At 42.3% G+C, this 19,528-nt stretch overlaps 1 protein-coding gene and 1 pseudogene across 9 annotated transcripts in view; both read right to left on the reverse strand.

The window, feature by feature from the left end:
* LOC147827541 (antigen WC1.1-like) overlaps positions 1 to 7,162 on the reverse strand; it is a 28,878-nt pseudogene extending 21,716 nt beyond the window's left edge.
* The window catches only part of Pex5 (peroxisomal biogenesis factor 5), a 54,137-nt gene that overhangs the window by 12,702 nt on the left and 21,907 nt on the right, over positions 1 to 19,528 (reverse strand). For 4 of the 9 annotated variants that reach the window (XR_015452178.1, XR_015452177.1, XR_015452170.1 and 1 more), the window contains 5 exons: positions 9,448 to 18,028; positions 8,539 to 8,747; positions 7,117 to 7,223; positions 5,633 to 5,756; positions 1,715 to 1,894 (listed from right to left, as the gene is read on the reverse strand). The gene's annotated coding sequence lies outside the window, so the exon portion shown is untranslated. The remainder of the gene's footprint in view (positions 1 to 1,714; positions 1,895 to 5,632; positions 5,757 to 7,116; positions 7,224 to 8,538; positions 8,748 to 9,447; positions 18,029 to 19,528) is intronic. The other 5 variants (XR_015452172.1, XR_015452171.1, XR_015452174.1 and 2 more) reach the window with 5 other exon arrangements.

Genomic DNA, 19,528 nt, shown 5'->3' on the forward strand with positions numbered 1-19,528 from the left:
GTGCCAGGTGCATATCCAGGATTCATTATGTTCTCAAGAGACTCAGAGGTCTCTCAAGGTTATTTCAACCTTTCGCTCTCCACAACTCCCCCTTTTTTATTTATTAGATGACCGTGCCTGTCTTAGGTGAGATCCTAGGACAGAATCCTACCTTACCCATCATTGGGAAGAGAAACTTCCCTGTCTTAGGTTGGTAAGAGATTCTCCTGGTCTCAAACCCGTCATTGACTAACCGGCCTCTTACTTAGGGGTGATCAATTTCTGATAATGCAATTGGACAGCCATCATTGAGAACATGGATCGAACACACTGGCCAAATATAATGAAAAGAAGAAACATAAGTAACAATCCACCTGCCGACAGCCCAAGGCCTATCACTATTTGTTTAGCAAAAAGTGAGGAAGGCACCAAGGTTTTCAAGTAGTCATAAAGGGACTGTGCCATCTGTGCAGGTGACAGACTTGTTTTTCTTGTTTGTTGAATACTCAATATTTGCTGATGGAGCTTTACTAGGTCGGAGGTTTCATTGCCATGCGACCATGCCCCTTTTAGATGGTCCTGGATCATTTGCCAATTATAATCTGTCACATTATAAGCTAGTGAAGTGACACAAATCCAACGATGTTCTGCATGGCACTGTAAACGGTTTCTATGTTTGAGAGCTTTAAGGGAGCGTCCCAAATATATTACCGTGTCAAAAAGAGCATTTAACTTTTCTTCCATTTTTACATCAATGTCTTCCTGTAACTCTAAGGCTTGAGACACATTCATTGAAAGATTATCTACAAAAGTTGCAGTTTGTACAGACTGAGATAAAGCAACTAAGCCGGTAGATAAGCTAGTCAGAAATGCTATAAAAGTGACAATTCCGGCTACAATCATGCCAGCCACCCTTTTTTCTCTTTTTAACAGACCATTTAGACTTTCCAATATTTGAAGTCCTTTTTCTGCATACCATGGTTCTGAAAGGTTAACTGGCAACATTACAAAAGAGGGCTGATAAATTATTAAAACATTTTGATACTCAAATTTCACACAATTTGACAATATACAATTATCACATACTACATCAAATTGATGAGTTTCATTTTTATACTCAATCTTAAAGTTTCCTAATAAGAGCAAATATGGTGGGGGCACACAAGCTGTAATATTTCCTTCCAATGTATCCCCTTTTTGGTTGATCCCAACACCTATTCTTTTTATTCCACCCATGGCAACCATCAACTTCCACAACATTGGTTGGAAAGGACCAGGAGGCGATTGCCAGAGTCCCACAGTTAACTGTTGTTCCATAGCAGCGCCTCCCTGACAATTATCCAGTTGAGCACTCCAATCTTGTAGGACTTCAGGTCTGTTAGTAAAGTTGTAGATTGCAGGCCGCTGTACCACACACTGGTGCCAAGGTATTATTCTATTACTTATTTCAGTCTTATTCATACAGGGGGGATATCCTTGGGGCAGCATGTCAATCGGGACCAAGGGTCCACCACAAGAAGGCCAGGGCAGACGAATATTATGTCCATTATTACCATATAAGGAACCTTGAGTCCATGAGTCCCAAGTGACATTTAAACATCTGGAGACAGTTCCATTTAAAGAAAACCATATAGGAACTCCTCTACCTTTCCCTGCAAATGTATAATTAAATTTTTTATCTTCCTTTATGTGATCATTTGCGGGTGGTCCTGTAATACGAGTATTATTTACATACACAGAAATTGGTGGGTCTTCCCAGGTAACAGGATAGAGAAGCAGAGGGTCAGGGACATAAGCCCAGAACATCTCACATCTGGTCATTGTGGCCATCATTATGAGGAGGAAGAGATTCTGTTGAAGAGACATCCACCTGGTGCACGAGCCATTCCGGCAACCATCGCACACTGTCTTCATTCTGTGGAAAAACACAGACATGCCCTTGTCCCCAGATTAGTACAGGATCAGGACCATTCCATTGGCCCGTGAGGGGGTCTTTCCATTTTACTTGTGCATAGGATGTTTTTGTATTTGGATGCCATAATCGATCAGCAGGTGTTAGTTTCTGTGCATCCAAGGTAAGAAAATTTAAAATGAAAAGGGCATGATTTAGAAGATTCTGGGGAGACAAGGGGTATAATTCCCCCTTTTTTATTTTTTGAAGCTGATGTTTAAGAGTATTATGAGCTTGTTCAACAATCCCCTGTCCCTGGGGATTATAGGGTATACCAGTTTTATGTAAAATTTGTAGATGCATGCAGAATTGAGAAAATTGTTTACTGGTATATCCAGAGCCATTATCTGTTTTAATAATTTGAGGTAGACCGACTATGGAAAAACAACGTAAACAGTGGGAGATAACATGTCTTGTGGCTTTACCTTGAAGAGCAGTAGCCATGATGAAGCCTGAAAAAGTATCAACACTGACGTGAACATATTTCTGTTTTTCAAACTCAGAAATATGAGTAACATCCATCTGCCACAATTGATTGGGTTTAAGACCTCGGGGGTTAACTCCATAATGGGGGATGGTAGAAAGGAGTGGACAATGCGTACACTGTTTAACAATTTGTCTAGCAGCCTCACGCCTAAGGCCGAATTGATAGCGTAGGCTACGACTATTTTGATGATGAATAGCATGGTGTTGTTGTGCCAGTTGTAGCTGTGTAGGGGCGACAATTTTGGTGGCCTGATCCACAAGGCAATTTCCCGCCGAGATGGCACCAGGGAGATTAGAATGAGCACACACATGACCGATATAGCATAGCTCTGTGCAAGAACGTAAAAATTGTTGAATCTGTGTAAAAAGAGATTGGATAGGAGTGGCAGCAGAGGCAATAAAAGGCACCGTTTCCAATAAGGGAATGGCCCTTGCAATATATTGGCTATCTGTATACAAATTAAAAGATTCATTATGAAAAAGATCAAAAACTATAGCAACGGCTCGAAGTTCTATCACTTGTGCAGAAGAGGGAGTGAAGGAAAAAGTATGAACATCGTCTCCCACAACATACACAGCACATCCGTTGGATGAGCCATCAGTGAAAATTGACTTGGCTTGAGGGATGGGAGATTGACGAATAACTTTTGGGAAAACAAATGAATGAACGTTAGTGAATTGAAGTAATTTATCTGGAGGGAGATGATTACTAATAGAACCTTTAAAGTGAGCAAAAGCGAGAGCCCAAGAATCAACATTATGAAAAAGCCAATTAATTTGTTGTTGTGTAAAAGGGACCCGTATTAAAGAAGGCTCAATGCCAAAATATTTACGTGATTCTTCACGTATGAGTTGTACAAGCTGGGCTACTGATTCATAGTAAGGAAATAACACTTTAGCAGGGGAAACAGGCAAATGTAGCCAAAGTAATGGGCCATCCTGCCAAAGAACAGCAGTAGGCATATGTTGCGTGGCCAGAACATAAGCAGCCCAGGGGCGGCTATAATCAAAGTAGTGGACGGTCCGGTCTTGAATAGCTAACTCAACTTTATGAAGCGCTTTTCTGGCTTGTTTAGAAAGCTGTCAAGGTGAAGAGGGGTCAGGATCCCCCTTTAGAACATCGAAAAGGGGGGTTAAATCTCCCGTGGACAATTTTAAATATGAGCGCAGCCAATTTATATCCCCTAACAATTTTTGATAATCATTTAAAGTGTGTAAGGCATCTTTTCTTAATTGAAACTTTTGAGGATAAATGACCTTAGGGTACAGAACGTGGCCAAGATAGGAGAAAGGAGGTCGCGTTTGAATTTTTTTTAGGGGCTACAACTAATCCATTGTTTACTAATGCCTGGTGTAAATCAGCAAACACGCTTAATAAAAGGGCTTCATTACTAGAGGCTAAAAGAATGTCATTCATATAATGAACTAAATATAATGATGGGTAATCTGTCTTGACTACTTGGATCGCTTGAGCTACAAACTTTTGACACAAGGTGGGGCTATCAGCCATACCTTGTGGCAAAACCTTCCACTGAAAATGTACGGGTCCTTTAAAATTAACAGAGGGTACATACACTAAAGGCAAAACGTCTACAACCTTGTGGGGCAAGAGGAATTGTATAGAAACAATTTTTTAAATCCACAATTATTTTGAAAGTTTGTGCTGGAATAGCGGACGGTATTGGAAGTCCGGGCTGTAGGACCCCCATAATTTCCATGGTTTTATTAGCTGCTCTTAAATCCTGTAAAAGTCGCCACTTTTCTGATTTTTTTTTAATTACAAAGATAGGGGAATTCCATGGAGAATTAGAAGATTTAATATGCCCAGTGCAGAGCTGTTTCTGTACTAACTGTTCTGCAGCGAGAATTTTTTTTTTGGGTTAAAGGCCATTGATCCACCCACACAGGGTCACTAGTTTTTCATGTGATGGGATCTGCGTGGGGCACAGGGAGGTCAATAGCCCCCATTAAAAATACCCTATTCCTGTTTTATCTAATTTTTGTTTAGTCTGCAAAGGGACTAGGGACCCTGATTACGCACTCCGAGTCCTTGATAAGGAAGTAGGCCTTGATCAAATAATTGTTGCATGACTTACGGGTTAGATGAATGTAAATAAACTCCCATATCTTTCATTACATCCCTTCCCCCACAAATTAATAGGCAGTCCGGGGACAATGAATGGACGGAAATGTCCCTGATGGCCCTCATGATCCTGCCACTGTAAAAAATCACTGCTCTGTTCAGTACTTTTACTTTGTCCAATCCCTTGTAAGTGTGTCATAGTAACCTGTTTGGGCCATTTTGCGGGCCATTGTTCAGCAATTAATACTGAAACGTCAGCACCAGTATCAAGGAGACCTGAAAAGAGTTTTCCATTGATTTTTAAATGAATCTCAGGTCGATATGCTCCTATAGGCTGTACCCAATAGGCATCTGAAGAACCAAATCCCTTTTCACCTCTATAAGCGTTTTCAACTTTTCCTTCCTTTTTTACTAAAGGTATCAAAAGTAGCTGAGCTATGCGTTGCCCGGTGGGTATAGTAGATATAGTTGTAGGGGAATGAACCATAATTTTAATTTCTCCCTCATAATCTTGATCTATGACTCCAGGGGTAACAAAAATTCCCTTAAGGGTCGCGCTACTTCGACCCAGGAGTAAACCTAGGGTGCCTTCAGGTAGGGGCCCATAGACTCCCGTGGGGAGGGCCTGGACCCCCATTTCAGGAGTTAGTACTGTGAAGGCGGTGGAACTAAGGTCCAGTCCTGCGCTGCCTGGGGTGGCTCTAAAGAGGTCTTGAATGGATTATTTTGCTGAAGAATGAAGGGTTGGAGTGCCCCATATTATTGTTTCGGGGCCTGAGGCCAGCCCCTCCTGGAGTTTCCCTGCTCCAGTGCATTGCCTAAATAATCCCTTTTTGACTGGCATTCCTTTGCCCAATGATTCCCTCTTTTACATTTTGGGCATAAACCGGGCTCCCTTGGGGAGGACGAAACAGTTTTTATTGGGAACTTTTTCTCTGGACACTGTTTAATTCTATGTCCAACTCTTCCACACCCATAACAGCTTCCTGGGGGCCCAGAAACTCGCATCTGGGACCCTCTACGTACTTGTTGAAAAAGAACCTCTTTTATAGTTTTTCCTTGTAAAGCTGCAGCCATGGCCAGCCCTTGAGTATAGGCAGGTCCAATGTCCGTGCATAACCTTATATAATCACCTAGGTCCCCTTTTTTTCTGAAAGGACGAATAGCAGCCTGGCAGGGGGAGTTAGCATTTTCATAGGCAAGCTGTTTGACCAGCAGCAGTCCGGCATCAGGGTCTCCTAACAGTCGTGAAGCAGTCTGCAAAAGACGGGCAACAAATTCTTGAAAAGGTTTGTCGGGACCTTGCCTGATCTTAGAGAGGTCCTCAGAAGCTCGTCCTGCCATAGGCAGCTTTTGCCAAGCTTGTTTTACCGCTGTATTAATTTGGGCATATGCACCCCCAGGAAACAACTGATTCGCTATATCAGCATACTGTCCTTCCCCCGCTAACATATCATAAGTAATGTTGTTTCCAGTGGCACGGTTGAGTTCAGCTGTTTTTTGGCACTGTTCTTCGAACTCTGTCTTCCACAATAAATAATCTCCACCTGAGAGGCAGGCTTTAGCTATTTGTTTCCAATTCCCAGGAGGAAGAGCATCCAAGCTTAAAGACTCAAGCATAGCCTGGGTAAAGGGGGCCGTAGGGCCGTACTAAGCACAAGCAACCTTTAATTCCTTAAGTTGTTTAAAAGGAAGAGGTCTATGAACATGGACCATTTGTCCTTGTTGATCTGGCTCCTCAAAAACAGGACAGACCATTTGAAAACCAGCCAAATCTTCCCCTCTCTCGGTGGCTACCTGTAAGGTAGCCTGTAAAGCCGAGAGAGGGTGGGGCGCTGGGGATGAGAGTTGTGGGACAGGAGGGGAATCTAGCTGAGGATCAGGGTGGGCAACCTCAGGGAAAGGGTCAAGCCCTGCCAGGACGCTGGGCTAAAGTGACCGTTTTTTTCAACAACACTTGTTCCTTTTGTTTCCATTTCCAATTAAACCATAACATATCTAAGGGATTTGAGGGATGGGTATTTTCAGATTTATCTTTTTTATCTTTTATTTTCATTTTTTCAGTAAGAGCTATTAGAGAGAAGGGAGGCCATTCCTCATAGTTATATTTAGTTGCCTCCTCCTCTAAATCTGTGGCACTAGAGGGGTCGAGGGGTTCATCTAAACCTTCCACAAGAGGGGGGGGCTGAAGAAGGGCACTCAATTTCTTTATCTATATTTGGAATGCCCTCCGGACTAGAGGCAACCACGTCTGTTTGTGAGTTACCCACTAAAGTCCCTTGACGAGGATCTAAGCTCTCCTTGATAAGACCCCAAAGGCTAAACACATCAACAGGAAATTTGGAAGGCCCTTCCTGATCATAATAATCTTGTAATTGTTTTCTGACTTTTAGCCAAAGTTCCAAATTAATTGATCCCTCCTCGGGAAACCATGGGCAGACTCTCTCCACAAATTCTAAAAAATGACATAACTGCTGTTGCCCTACCTTAGCTCCACGGGACCGAAGCATCCTTTTTAATATCTGAGCAAACAGCATCCGACTACTACTGGTCCCCATATCTTATAGCATCCAACTATTAGTAGTCCTTATATCTTATATCACCGCCCCCTACTTACTTATCCGAGCTCACAATCTGGTGGCGTCCTTCACCTTGTCCTCCATGCTCAGGTCCCTGTTCGGGCGCCACTTGTGACGGTGCCAGCCGTCACTAGTCAAACAGTACCTGAGAGGAGGGGAGAGGATGAAAGAAAAACACAACCTCTGAGGAAAAGAAAAAGGAGAGAGAGGTGGAGGAGAGACCCCTCTTCCCACTTTATTGACCTTTATATACCTTTTCCACAACCCCCAATCCCTCCTCTGCACATAATTCGGCGACTAATTATTTTCCAGGGAAAAGGTCAAATGTATCTTTACAACTCCGGGAATAACATTCCCTTGCACTGCAGACATTCGAACTCTATTTAACCACTCTCATTACAAGTAACCATCCTTGTTTTTGTGCCAGCTGCATATCCAGGATTCATTATGTTCTCAAGAGACTCAGAGGTCTCTCAAAGTTATTTCAACCTTTCGCTCTCCACAGAGGACTTAACTGCCACCCCCTCTTCTCCTAAACCCAGACCAAAGGAGACAATATGCAGGTGCTGCCACAGGAGGTCAGGCCCCATTTCATTTCCAGAAGGAAGGGGGTAAATGGAATGTGTCTGGGAGCCATGGAGCAAGCTTGGAGAGGTGACTTCTTTTCTGGTGTGCCCCCTCCCCTGTGCCTTACTATGAAAATCCCTGCACGCATGGACACGTGAGATGGTGATCTGAGGCAAAGGCAGCACCTCCGTCCCCTTGGAGTGAAATTTAAAGAAAGCCTTTCTCTTCCCCACCGCCAAAATGGCTTCCTTTGATTTTCCGGGGCTGAGCAAACAAACCTGAGCAAATGGATATGGGAGACTGGTAACACACCTACCCTACCTTCTTATGACTTCTTGTGTCACTGGCTACCCTGACATAAAAATAAAGCCTAAGAGAAAAGGTATTTTCCTGCCCTTTTTCCCTGAATTGGGTTAAGTACCCAGAAATGTGCCTGTATACAATTAGTGCTTCATATCTGTGTATGCCATGGATGAACCCAACCATCACCTTCGCAAATATCTCCATGGGTCTCAGGCCCCTCAGTCCATCCCCAGGGCTCCTGCTCTGCCTGTATCTAAGAGAAGAGTCTCCCAGATGGAATCCAGAGCCTCTTTCACAGATGGGAAAACTTTCTCTGGGGCCTCAAGTGAGGAGCCATGCTGAGAGCTTCTCCATGTTGATGAAAGGTGAATGTCACACTCAAGTGGACCACAGTGCTGGGCAACCAAGGTACATGATCAAGCTCAGGACAGGCATTTGCAGGCTCAACTCCCTTGCTCCTGACCATACCCTGCAGGTCCTCCTATTAGCATTCCAATTTTCACACAGCACACTGGGTCACCAAGTGGCACAAGGCATTCCCAAAACCCAGTCAGATGGAGCTCCCCTGACCTACAAGGTGGTGTACAAACCTTTTCAACAGCAGATCCAGCACCTGCTGCGTGGTCCCAAATACTTGGTAGTTTTGCAAAAACTTGTGCAGGAACAAAGAGTTCCCTTGAAGCAAAGATCACACAAGATGGTTGACTATGGACTCCCTTACATCCATCTTCAAAAGCTCTAAGCAAGCTTGAGTATCCAGAGTCAGGCTTGACTCCTTTTCATCCTGGAGTGGGACCTTCTTGGGAGGTTAACATGGAAACAGTAGTTGTATTAATCACCTGTTTCTGGGACCAGTATTCAACACAACTTAGGAGGAGAGGGCTTGGGATTTAGCTCAGTGGTTCCACCCCCTGCCTCACAACTGGAAGGTCCCGAGTTTGATCCCAAGTACAAAAAAAAGAGAGAGAGAGGAGGAGAAGCTTATTTGGGCTCATGGTTTTAGAGAGTTTAGTTCATAAATTGGCTGGCTCCAAGGCAGAAACAGCATGATCCAAGGGCATGGCAGAGGAAAGCTGTTCAACCCATGCAGCCAGAAAGCAGAGAAGGAGGAGAAAGGATCCTGGGACAAAATGTACCCTTCAGGGTCACACCCACAATGACCTACCTCCCCAATCAGGCCCCAATTCCCAACAATATATTCAGCTATGGAGTTATCAATGACTCCAGTGATCCGCTGATGAGTAAGTAAGCCACCCACATGATCCCATCACCTTCCAAAAGCCCCACCTCTGGATACATGAGACATTTAGGGTCATTTTCAATTTAAGCCACAACCTCAGAAAACTATCAAGTGACTCTGCCATATGATAACGTGAGAGCAGCACAGATTTTTTGTTGACACTCGCTCATGTGCTTGGGCACACACTCTCACACACACAGCCAGGGAAGGTCTGGACCCATACAGGAGGGATCAGAGCAGTGTGCTGGCCTTTGCTGACCTGCCCTCGGCTACTGTGTTTCCCACTTTGACTCCTCTGAGAAAATGGCCACAGGCATCATGTGAGACGTGGGACCCAGTTTCTCCAGATGCGGCTGACTCCTCTCCTGAGAGATCTCCTGAGGCTTGAGCCTTGGGAAGTAGGGAGACAGCAAGAAAACATCCTCACATGTCCTATATCTCCAGACAAGTGAGCAGGCATCAGTTAGTGGTGCTATGTGTTGCTTGGCAACAGGGTTCTGAGCAAAGTGTCATCATAAGGAAGTGAGGTCATCTACTGTGATCTTTTCAACTGAACTTTTCCTGCACTGGACGTAAAATAGCCCCTGGGCTGCTGATTTCCCCCAACTCACACTCAGTACACAACCTGACAGAGTGACACAAAAACACTTGGCTGAATCTTCCTGGGCAGACCAGGACTTAGCTGGCACCCCAGGTAACTGATGAACCCTGCCACTCTTACTTTGGGTTAGGTTTAGACATTAGGGTTTAGGATTAGAAGTTAGGTTTAAATTTTGTTGTGAGGGTCAGAGTTTATTTTAGTGATTAGATTCCAGGTTAGGATTTAGGGTTCAAGGTTAGGGTTTAGGGTTAGGGTTCAGTGTTAGACAAAGCGTTATGATTTAGGGGTAGGGGTAGGTATAGGGGGTTAGGTCCTGGTGTAGAGCTTATGTTTTACAATTAAGGTTAGTTTGGGGATTAGTATTAGATTTCTGGGCTAGGGTTTGAGTAATTGTGAAGGCTACGGAAAGGTTTAGTGGTAGGGCTTTGGTTAGGATAGATTTAGGGTTAGAAGTTAAGAGTTATGCCAGCAGTTTTTGTTAGGTTACTTTTAAAGATTAGAGTTAGGGGTTAGGATTACCTTTATAACTAGCTATATTTAAAATTAGAGGTTTCATTAAATTTGGGAACATTCAAGATTTTTGGCTTTCAATAATTCTTTATAATAAATAAAATCTAAATCACCCCTGCAAATCCATAGAATACCTAAAATCACTCACAGGCTTGCTGCCTTTTTTGTTTTCACAGTTTCTGCCAAGCATCCTCATGGAAATTGACTTTTAATATCTTTTAACCTTTTCTATTTTAGAAAGCATCTTTCTGAAATATTGAATCATCATAGTTACAAATTCTGTTTACATTTTTCTATTCTTTGAATGAATTTTAGTGCCAAATCTTTGAATGTGCCTATTACAAAGTTCATGCATCTAAAAGGGCCTTACGCAAATGGGATCTTGAAGGAGAGATAAACTAGTAAGACAGCCTTGGTTGAAAAATATAGAATGGAGAAAGGAGAAGAAAGGCATAGAATGATCCACTTTCATAATAAAATAGGTAGGGCTAAGTGGAAACACAGTAACTGCAAGATTACATAAAATCTCTAAACAGGAACATCTGCTCCTCAGAAAGTCCCAAAGCGAAGAACAGATGGTCGTATGAAGAATCCAAACTCAAATGGGGAGGGAACCAGGAAACTGCCATATCAGGAGATTCTGAAACATAGGCTGTATCTGGGGAAGGCTGTACCCCTCATGGCATTCAGCCAATGAACTGGAAACAGGGGAAAGGACTTACGTGCTAGGGATACATTACTCACTGTAACTGCCCTGTTGTGTGTCTTCTTGCATAGCAGACGCCCAGTCTTGCAAGACTGAATTAAAGCCTCACTTTTGCCGTTCTTTGTGCCTCTGGGTCCATTCCTTGGGGCTGGGCAAATGAATACATTTCTCACAAGTAAAGACCAGGTTCTCTGGTTCAGTGACAAGGAATTCAGTCAGCCATTGGAACCTAACCCACTAAGCAGAACACTGGGTCCAACGGACCCATTCCTTACTTTCTACTGTAAATTTGTACTTTGCATAACAGTAGCCAGCTGTGCAGGTCAGTATATTTCCCTGAGGGATACAGGACACATACAATCTATATATTTACCCATTTGGTATGACAAGGTGTGTGCACATGTGCAAAAGTGGCAAAATGGGATTTTTACCCACATTATGCTCCATCTAATTGATTTTGTATATGTTCACCAGAGCCTCACAGAGAATACAAGAGACCCACACCACTCCAGGATTTGTTGTTGTTGTTGTTCTTAAGTTCTTTTATTGGTACATTTTAGGTATATCATCAACTGGAAACTGGATAAAGATGTGGGGTTTTTTTATAAAATGGAGTACTACTCAGCCATAAAGAATGAAAAACTAGAGTCATTTATAGCTAAATGGATGCATATCGAGGCCATACTCTTAAGTGAAATAAATAGGACACACATGTGTAAATACCAAATAGTTTCTCTAGTGTGAGAAACTGATAGTGTAAATAAGGGTTAGAATGATTAAAAGGATTTGTTTTTTGGTTTTTGTTTTTTGTTTTTTGGTACTGGGGATTGAACTCGGGTCCTTGCCCTTGCACAGCAGGTGGCAAAACCACTGAGCTAAATCCCCAGCCCTGTTTTCCATTTTTTTTAAAGTTTTCTTTTTATTTTTCTGGTAGAAGTAGCCCAATTCAGTACAATGGAGCATTGTAATCCCTGGAATACAAGTTAAATGTGAAAAATGTAGAGAGCTCTACCCTAAGAATAGTTAACTGGATGAAAGTGAAGATGTTTGAGAAAGACTTGAGTAAGGAACTTTACCATGGCTTTTTGGAACCTACAAGAATTAAAACCCAAATTGAGGGCCGCGGATTTAGCTCAGTGGTTTCGCTGCCTGCTGCACAAGCACAAGGACCTGAGTTCAATCCCCAGTACAAAAAAAACCCCCCAAATTGATTTCCTGATTTCCCAAGGACTTCTGATTACTTTTTCTTCTTCTTTTTCCTTTTTTTTTTTTTAACTGAGGGTTGAACCCAGGGTCTTTGCACTGAGCTATGTTCCCAGCAGCCATTTTTTTCAGACATAGGCTCACTGTTTCTAAATTCAGGCAGGGATTTAGCTCCGTGGTTCCTCTGCCTGCCTCAAGACCGCAAGGTCCTGAGTTTGATCCCTGGTACCAAAAAAAAAAAAAAAAAAACCTAAGTTGTTAAATTGCCAAGGCTGGGCTCAAAATTGTAATCCTCCTGCCTCATTCTCCCAGAATGCTAGGATTGTAGGCATGCACCACCATGCCTAAGACTTGCTAATTTTTGTATACTGAGATGTCCATTCTATAATGATTTATAATTTTAACTATTATTAGTGAGGAGCCCAACCCCTCACATTATAATCTTCAGTTACCTCTGTCTCACTCACTGAGAGAGGGCCTCAAATCCTAGAAGGGGCTTCAGCCCCTCTTTATTCTTTGATTCCTCATAGCTTTTGTTTTCTCCTCTTTTATATGTAAAGTAACTGTAGCCACTGGGAGCATCATTGGTCCTGAGCTGCAGCCCAGCTTTGCAAGGCAAAACCCAGCCTTAGTGATGTTCTCATTACCCAACTGTTCTGCCACCTCCCAATATAACATCTCCTCAGCCCACCACAAGACATAAATGCTTTTTAATTCCCTCTTGGTGGGCAAGAACTTGATGATTGCTTCCTTAGCAGTTCCCTTGGAAGATATGCTTTCAAGTTGTCCGCCTGTCAGTACAATGGGCCACAGACAGAGGTGCTGAAAAAGTAGAAGCATGAAAGAAATTCTTCAAGAACATCTCAAATAACTTATTCTAAAGTCATCTTTGTTGTTAAAACTCCATGCCCCAAATGACAAAATTATCTATCCTGAAGTAAACTGTGCTGATACTGAAGTTTCTAAACAAAGATACAGGGATGACAAAAGAAGAGGGCATGACATGACAGGGTGTCTAAATACAGTAACTCTAACCACAGTAAATGCTATAATCCAAACCAACACTGACCAATCCGGAATTGAGCAGCACGTGCAGAAGTAGCAAGAAATGCAGAGATGTATTAAAGGAAAGCACACTCCACAGAGCTGAAGCGAGCTGATGAGAAAACTCAAGAACAAGTTTGATTCAGGGTAGCCCTGTCTGATTTGGGTTTTGAGGTATTTATTGGGACCATGGGGCCTGGGGTGGCACCAAAGAAGATCCTGTCCAGTTCACTGAAAGTCCCCACTACCATGTCAAGAGAGGATGCTTTTTACATTACATGGGCCTGGACGGAATGAGCATGGTTGCCAAAGCCCACCAGGGGGGTCCAAGCCTTGATGCTAATATTACAATGACCATGGGGTTACCCCCGGTTACTCCAAAATGGCACATGCTCCCTGGGCTCATGCCAGAGGACAAGGAAGAGTGGTAAGAAGTGGCAGGAGAAAAAGACTTAGGTTAATGTCAGGATGTTAAGGAGAGACAGTGAGGATCTCTTTTGGTCTCTAAAAACCAGAAGCCATCCAGTTAATTGTGAGCCTAAGGTGAGGGTATCTCCCACACTGTGTCCTGCCTCAATAAGACTGGTAAATATGGGAATGTAGCTCAGTGGTACAGTGTCTGCCTGGCAAGTACGAGTCCCTGAGTTCAATTCCTGGAGAGCATCACGGTAAATAAGAATTTGGTAAATCCAAGAATGATGGTACTCACAAAAGCACTGTGTACAACAAATCAGATGTATATCCTAAGTGTCTATTCCAGTGAAGAAATTAATCACATTAGAAGAAACCTAATATAATCCCTGCTACCAGCCAACTGGGGGGGGGGTCCTAGGAATCCGAGTACAATATCAGAAATGAAGCTTCAGGCTCTGCAGGTGTCAGGCACGGTAGTTATCAAAAGTGTATCCAGATCAGCCTTTCCCAGGGACAGTCCGGGTGCTGAGATCATTTGCAGTCTGTATTCCTGACGTTAGGGCCCACTGTGCAGCAGTCGGTGAGAGCACTGAGGTATCCTGGGGAGGCAGGGGACTGGCATTCAGAGTCAGTTCCTTGTCCTGATGGTTCTGAGCATCACACTATTATAATGCTCACAGGCACAGACAGTATTCACATAGGATAAGTATGCCTCCACACATAGGCCTTACAAAAGGTTAATCTAAATTCCTATTTTGCAACTGGTTGTTCTTAATCTTTCCCTTTTTTCCCACGTCTGTGAACCTCCAAACCATTATCCATGAATAGATCCCTACTTTCTTCCAGGAAAACAAACAACTAAATGCACTGCTTAAAGTTGTGCCTGTTAAGAAGGTATTTCTTGGGCCGGGGATTTAGCTCAGTGGTTTTGCCGCCTGCCTGGCAAGAGCAAGGTCCCAAGTTTGATCCCCGGTACAAAAAAAAGAAGGTATTTCTCCTTACTGCCCTTCAGGATCACCCTGCAGGGACTGACTCTACAATGCTGTGGTCATCCTCTCTCAGGTGATACCAATGTAACATCAGAGCCACCTGTAAATCAGACCTGTTTTCCCCAGTCACAGGAAGCTTCCCATGGAACCTAGGCAAGAAAGCAGTTGTGGTCATTTAACAGGATTACACACCACTGGAGAGAGTAAAATATGGGGTGGGAGAGGAAGAGAACTCAGAGAGTTACGGCTAACACTGGGGAACCGGGCCAGGAATGAGACCGTGTTTTTACTCATGTTCCTGTTCTACAAGAGAAAACTCAAGCTAAGGAATTCATCTAGGTCACCCAACTAGCAAGTGTGGCATTGTGAAGCTAAGAAGGATAACTCCTGAGTCAGGGCTCTAAGCCACTGCTCATAACCCTCCAGTCCCTTAGCAATTAGAAATTTAGAAAAGAAGGAAAAGTGGTGTTCTGCACTTGAAATCCTAGATCTCAGGAAACAGAGGTGAGAGGATCACTGGATCCCACAAATCCAAGACCAGCTTGGGCAACGTGAAGACACCAATCTCAAAAGAGAGAAAGAAAAGAAAAAGAGGAAAAAGCAGATCGATAGAATGGCAACTAGACTGTTGCTGTGCTAGAGAACCCTGGATGCTACCAAGGTACTTTGGCGCCATCTGCTGTTGGTTCAAGGCTGGTTGTAGAGAATGCTTTCCCTCCTGAGGGGGCTTTCGCCTGCTACTGAAACATATGCAAACAATATTTTCTTCTCTGCTTCTGGGTCATCTCTTCAATTAAAGGAATTTACGTTATTATTCTCATTTAAACAAAAACAGTGCTTCTAACCGGATAATTAAATAGAAAAGGAGTGAAAATTGGATAATGACCCCAAAACGGGCCACTCTGGCTTTGGGGCCAGAGCATTCATCCACCCTTGAATACTGGAGACAGACTGCGCTTCCTTCTAACACAGTTAGCTGCCTGGCAGGAGCTGTTGTATCTGAGAAGGTAAAATAGGTCCTTAAAAGGTGCGAGTATTTCTGCTGACACAATTTAGGCCTCACCAGGATTCAGGCCTGACCAAGCCCTGGCCAGCAGCATTGTAAGTAGCAGAGTAAGCACAAAAACGTTTTAACTGATAAAGCCTGTGTGGTCAAACTTTGAAGAAATATTCCCTTCTTCTCCTTGGCATGAGTGTTCCTTTATTTGAAAGTTTTATTAAGTTAGATACGTTAATTCAACGTGAGGCAGAAAGGCTTTGTGACATTGTAAACTAAGCCATTCAGCAGCAGTCAGATCAGTTTCCAGGTTGCAAGAAATTTCCCGGAGAGCTTAGCGCAGAAGAGAAGATATAGGAAAGATATGGCCCTGTGTGATGACTCTTCCTCAGGATAAGGGACCCATGGCGTGTGTGGACAGCATAAATGGGGAGCTGGCTAAAAATCCCAGTACGAGATGCTTATGTGGTTTATCCTGTTTATCCTGAGACTGTGGGTGGGGGTTTTTCCCCCCGGATTCAACTGTTGATTTTTTTTTTTTAATACAAGCTGCATTTAAAGGTCTGGTGTATTAAAAATTTAATCATCCACACCTGCCATTTGAACAAGACATGCTCTCCTATATGAACACATAGGATAATGATAGAGAATCCAAGCATATAAAGATGAATGCAAGACATATAAAGATGCCTAGGGAATTCCATCCAGCCTTTTCACTCAAAGGCAGTGTCTGCAGAGGCTGAATATTTCTGGGGGGAAAAGAAGCTAGGCATGGCTGTGCAAGTCTAATCCCAGGACCCTGGGAAGCTGAGGCAGGAAAATCACAAGTTTCACCCCAGTCTGGACAATTTAGGGACTTATAGACCCTGTCTCAAAAAAAAAATTTTTTTTTTAATTTTTAATGGCAGGGGATGTAGCTTAGTGAAAAGTCCCTCAGTTCAATTCCCCGTTCCTCAAAAAAAAAAAAGAGTTATTTAAATAAAAGCCAGTTGTAGAGTTTCCAATAAAGGAAATTTTGACCTAGAGATAGTTTGCCTATCTCTGTAATATTCTTAAATTTAAAGGCCAGAAATTGTCTCAGTTGCATCAGATTCCTATTTTACTAATGTAAGAAAGACCATTAAGCATTCAACACAAGTGGTGGAGGAGTCTTACCGGCTACTGCGGTAGGTCACTACACTGATGATCCTCAATAAATCATACTCCCTGTGTCCACATCCCAGTGTGTCATTTCTTCTCTTCCTGTCAAAAGACAGCCTGTTCCGTCACACCCTTCATTTGGGGTTGGGCTGGAAGTTTGGAGAATAAAGAACTTGCTTTGACCCATAAGGGATGGCAAAGTGAGACCCTGTGAGATCAGAGACTTGGTCCTATCAGGCCTGTGGTCCTGCTCTTCCATTTGGCCACCTGAGACCACCATGCTGTGAAGGAACCCCATGGAGTCTACTGCAAAAGAATGCGATTCTACCTCGGACGGGCCGAGGAACCTCGACAGCCAGCCACGTTGTGGTGCCCATCCTGGGAACCCCTGCCTCACCCTATGCATGACCACAGGCTGCCCGGGAGCGGTCCCAGGGGATGGGAACAGCAGAGATACCAGACTGCCCACCCAGAGTCATCGGAAATCATTGTTGCTGTTTTAAGCTATTATTTGGGTGGCTTTTCTGCAGCAATAAATAACTAATAAACCTCCCAAAGATACTTAAATACCAAACCAAATTCTGAGGGCCCTCACTGTTCAGAAAAACATCTCTAGTTAGAAAAAATCAAAGTACTGTATAATCTTATCACTCTAATTTTCCCAAATATACTAAACATTTTAATATCCTCTGTGAACTAATAGTTCATAGACTAAATTTTAAAAGGATTATTTTCTACTTAGAAAAGAACTTTTCAAATGAAATACTGGGTTACCTTGAATGATAAATTCTTTAGTTAAAAGTAAATACTACACTAACAAAAAATATATATATGAATAGGCACAAAGCAATGTTGTTAATAAAAACTAAACATTCTTATTCCAATAAAAACACTGTGTCTCCTTTAAAAAGATTTTTTGGATGAGAATAAAGGCAATTTTATTTTGGTTTAATGCTTTCAGGGTCCCTACTGTATTACAAGAAAAAGTACAAAAGAACCACAAATGTACAATAGGCTAATGATTAATAATCATGACAAGTCAGAAAAAAATAAAAATAAAAACGAAAGATTCTAGATCTAAATCCCCTCGCCATATATTGTTACAAATCAGAAGCCGACTGTGGTGGTGCATGTAGTCCCAGCACTGGGGAGGCTCAGGCAGGAGTGTGAGGAGTCTGAAGGCAGCCTGGGCTGCAATACTGAGAACCTGTCTCAAAAAAGCCGAACATACAAAACCTGGAACACAGGGGAAAAAACAGGAGGGTAAAATAAATGTGGAAATTAAATTTTAATCCAAGTTCACCTGTATCAAAGCAAATTGATTCATGAATTTTGGAACAGATCTCTATATTTTCTGATTCTTGCAGTAGTATAAAATAAAAATGTAAACATAGCATTAGGATAAGCATATACAAGAGTTTGGATTTGGATTTCTAAAACTCTGGTCTTCTAAATAAAGCCACCCTAAGTTACATTTGCCTTAGACTAAAGTTAATACTTTTGCCATTATTTAAGAGTATGTAATATACTGTGTATTTTGTGTGCATGAATGTTTTATATAATTTAAATATTACGGAGTTTCTTTTTTGTTTTTGTAGTACCAAGGATTGAACCCAAGGCCTCATACATGGTAGGCAAGTGCTCTATCATTAAGAGTGATCTTGGGCCAGGGATTTAACTCAGTGGTTCCAGCAACTGCCCTGCAAGTGCAAGGACCCGAGTTCAATACCTGGTACCAACCCCCCCCCCAAAAAAAAGTGATCTTAGCCCTTTTTTAATTTAACTTCTGGACAGGTTTTCACTAAATTGCCCACGCTTGCCTCCAAAGTAATTGGGATTACAGACATGCACCACTGTTCCATGTGAGAATTTTTTTTCTTAATTTTAGTCTTTAAATTATGTGGACTACAAAGTTACACAACTACACAATCTAGGTAACATTTTAAGATTCACATACTTCCAATAATGTTAGATTATCAACAGTAATTGTATTGCTCTTTCTAGTTTCAATATAATTTCTAAAATTCCAAGATGCCTTTGAACCATTCAGTTAACACAAAAAACTAACAGTGTATATTTAGCTGAAGATGTCCTTGTTTTTTTTTAATACTGGGAAGTGAACCCAGCACCTTCACACTGAGCTACATCCCCAGCCCTTTTTTTATTTTTTTATTTTGAGAAAAGGTCTTGCTAACTTATGTTGTCTAGGCTAGGCTCAAATTTGTTATCCTCTTGCCTCAGATTTCCAGAGTGCTGAGATTATATGCATGTGCCACCACATCTGGCTCACTGAAGATGTCTAAAGAAATTACATTTCACATCTATTTGTATTTTTAATGGTGTTTTGTTTTGTTTTGTTTGTACTGGGGATCAAACTCAGGACCTTATGCTTTCGAGGCAGGCAGTGGCACCAATGAGCTAAATCCCCAGCCCTTTTTAATGTTAACATTTGCAATTTTTTTAAAAAAAGAGAAACTTTTATCAAATGAAGAAAACAAAAGCTTCTGTAAACTGATAAACTGTTTTTTCAAAAATTACAGCAAAAGTCACTACTGTTGCAAATTTGGAACCATTGCATGTACAAGCAAGAATAATCTCTTTCACTGAATTTTGTGCTGAGTTGTAGATAATACAGTATAAGAAAAACATACAGCTAAGCAACAACTCAGCCTCTCCAAGACTGAAATTCAGACACTATAAAATAACAACCTGAGAAAGAGAGAAGTAGATCCCCAG

Source organism: Heterocephalus glaber, unplaced genomic scaffold, assembly GCF_053883595.1.
Source record: "Heterocephalus glaber isolate CG9 unplaced genomic scaffold, H.glaber_assembly_v1.0 deba00001444, whole genome shotgun sequence".
Taxonomy (NCBI): Eukaryota; Metazoa; Chordata; class Mammalia; order Rodentia; family Bathyergidae; genus Heterocephalus; species Heterocephalus glaber.